Raw genomic sequence first — 3,341 nt, forward strand, 5'->3', positions numbered from 1 at the left:
TGGGAGCTCTGCACAGATTGTCAAGGGCCTACTAGCATTTGAGCCACCTGGCACTTAGATTCCTGTGTCTTCAGTGAACTAGATCTCAGTTTTGTATGGGTCACTTTCAGTTCCAACTCTGTTCTTAAAGTTAAAAGTCTTTCAAGTTGATTCATGACTATGGCATTTCAAGGTATCCCTTTATTTGTTAGTAAAATTTCCTAACAAACAATTTTATTTATTTTAATTATGAGTGGTTGGAATAAAATAACTCACAAAGATACTGCAGCTTTCAGCAGCTCCAAACAGACTGAGCTTGGAGAAGGACCAGCAGGTTCTTTAATACAGAGGACATGCTGTACCCTGGAATAAAGGCCAAACTCTGTATTCATCACATGAACCTTGTTGTATCTTCTCAGTTTAAAGGGAAAGTTTATCCTTAAACGCAGAAAGGTCAAATCTGTAAAGTCACCCTAGCCAGGAAAAAAGCAACAACAAAAACTCCCCACAAAACAGGAAGTGGTATATTGTCTTGGTTCTGTAAAAAATAGGATCTGTGAATTGTAAAAAAGCATAAGAAAGACTTAGTTATTTTTGTTTTCCAAATGGATGGCAGAATTCAAAAAAGCAAAATAAATCAAAATAAAATAAAGCTCCCACTTTCCATAATGGAAAGGCCCTTCTACCATAAGCCAAAAGTCTAGGCTGGACAGAATCTTTGTTTTACACATAAATGTCTTCCTGTATCAGTGTCTCTGTTTTGAGAAACCTATAGACTGTAAATAACGATCTGGATTCTGGGTTAAGGTGAAGGTCAGGAGGGAAAAGAGATGCAATGAGAGTATTGCAGATTTTAAGTTTCTATTATTTTCTGTTACAATCAAGGAATTAGACCTTTTACAGAGTAATAATTAAGGCTGCAAACTAGCCTTGGTCTAGCATCCTAGTTGGAACTTGAAGGAACTCCTAAGTCCACACTGGCTTGGAGAAAACAGTGTCTTCGGAGAACAATAAGGTGATTCCAGTGATGAGAAAAACAGCAGAAGACCCAATGGCACTTGGAAGAGTGCAAGCATCTTACATCCTGGTCTGGACGAGAACTGTTGGATTTAGGGTTCCTAAAGGTAGAAATTTGGAGATTCTGAATTAATAAAGACCACCTTAACTCATCTTGTAATCTATGTTCTGCAATTAGTAAGAAGTACAAACCAGAGCTAATTCAGGATAAAAACCTGTATGCAGTGTAGTCTTTAAAATGAGTGTCTCCATCTGATTAATAGCGGCTCATACAGCACAAAGCAGTTTGGAGAGAAAAAACTATGCCCATATTCCCAAATATTGTTTGTAAATGTTCTTTTACATTTAACGGGGGATATGATATAGATATTAATAATTTACATTAGCATAAATCTTGATTTATGGTAACAAACTTAAGTCAATTTTGCAATCCTGTGCATAGGTATTTCTGATCTTGATTTAGGTATTGTGATTGTATGGCTCATTTTAAAATGTAATGTATAATTAAGAAATATAGGTTAATAGATAATCATCTATAATAGTCAAGTTTGTAGTCATGTTAGTTAGATTTTCTAGATGTGCATAGATATATTTCTGATGTAGGTGGGTCATCTGTCTATCTGTTGCTTTCATTGGTTAATTAATAAAGAAAACTACTTGGCCTGATAGGTTAGAACATAGGTGGGTGGAGTAGACAGAACAGAATGCTGGGAAGAAGGGAAGTGAAGTGGTCTGGTCGCCATAGCTCTCCTCTCCAAGATGGATGAAGGTTAAGATCCTTCCTAGTAAGCCATCACCTTGTGGTGCTACACAGATTATTAGAAATGGGTTAATCAAGATATGAGGATTAGCCAGTAAAGAGGCTAGAGCTAATGGGCCAAGCAGTGTTTAAAAGAATACAATTTGTGTGTGGTTATTTCTGGGCATAAGCTATCCGTGCAGGAGCCAGGAGGCAGGACACAGCCTGCATTCCTTCTATATATTTCAGATAGGCATTCTTCATATCTTTCAAAGACTAAAGAATATGGCATTTAAAATGTTTTAATAACTTAGGACTTTTCGTGAAAATGAGACACGTCTGCTCCTGTCAGTACCAAGCTACTTTCTGAGAAAGATGGGCATTGAAGAGGCTCTTTATGGAGTTGGTTAGCCATTTAGGCAAGAAACTGCTCTCGCCTGGACTGTTGCATAAACTGAACATGACTACTGAACTTGCCTAAAGGTGAGATGGTCCTTCAGGGTTTCTGATTCTTGAAAGAGTCTGTGAGACATTCTGCAGGACACAGAAGAAAGTGACTGAACTGTCTTTAAAATTTCCAGCTTCATGAAAAAGTCTGCTGGATACTATGGGCCTATAGGCTGAAGATGGATGCCCCAATGGTACAGAAGAACTTTGGGTGACTGTACAGGTGGTGAGATGTCTGTCATTTCTAGAATTTTGGAAGTTGCTTACAATGTACTTCCTGTTTACTTAGGTAATATTATATCCTTCAGGAGTCTTTGATGAAGTTGAAGAATGGATAGTTATTATTATAGTTTTCCTTAGTTATGATAAAAGATAAAGTAGATATAAATATAGCAATTGTAGTTCTTGCTTGATAATTGTTTTGTTATAATTAATTTTACTATGTTAAAGTTAAAGCCTTCCTTCTTGTTTAAAAGAGAAGGAGAAATGGTGTAGGAGGTACTTCTGTTTTATGTGTTGCTTTCATTGGTTAATCAATAAAGAATCTGCTTGGCCTGATAGGGCAGAACTTAGGTAAACAGAGAAGACAGAACTGAATTCTGGGAAGAAGAATGCAGAGTCAGAGAGCCACCATGGAGATGCCAGGTCAGACATGCTAAATCTATCCCAATAAGCCATGACCTCGTGGTGAACACAGATTATTAGAAATGGGTTAAATCAAGATGTGAGAGTTAGCCAATAAGAGGCTAGAAATAATGGTCCAGGCAGTGATTAAATTAATAAAATTTCTGTGTGGTTACTTCGGGTGTAAGCTAGCCATGTGGCCGGGACAAACAAAAGGGCTCACTCTCCTGTTACAATTAATCTGTTTATCTTTTAGAATCATTCTGGAATTCTATTCTCTTGTAAAGGAGTATTTAAGTTGTTACATTGTGATGGAGGTGGGTCTTGTATCTTATCTGTTGCTTTCATTGGTTAACTAATAAAGAAAACTGCTTGGCCTGATAGGACAGAAAATTAGGTAGGCAGAGTAAACAGAACAGAATGCTGGGAGAAAGAAGCCTAGTCAGGCAGTTGCCATGATTCTCTCCCCGGACACAGACACAGGTTAAGATCCTCCCTGGTAAGCCACCAGCTCGTGGTGCTACACAGATTATTA

The 3,341-nt window shown here is 37.6% G+C and overlaps 1 long non-coding RNA gene across 1 annotated transcript in view; it reads right to left on the reverse strand.

The window, feature by feature from the left end:
* Window positions 1-826: 826 nt before the first annotated feature.
* LOC101995411 overlaps window positions 827-3,341 on the reverse strand; it is a 17,244-nt gene continuing 14,729 nt past the window's right edge. Inside the window, exon 6 of the long non-coding RNA XR_001229306.1 lies at window positions 827-1,097. This is a non-coding gene — a long non-coding RNA (uncharacterized LOC101995411). The remainder of the gene's footprint in view (window positions 1,098-3,341) is intronic.

The sequence above is a fragment of the Microtus ochrogaster genome, chromosome 2 (assembly GCF_000317375.1).
Source record: "Microtus ochrogaster isolate Prairie Vole_2 chromosome 2, MicOch1.0, whole genome shotgun sequence".
In the NCBI taxonomy this organism is placed as follows: Eukaryota; Metazoa; Chordata; class Mammalia; order Rodentia; family Cricetidae; genus Microtus; species Microtus ochrogaster.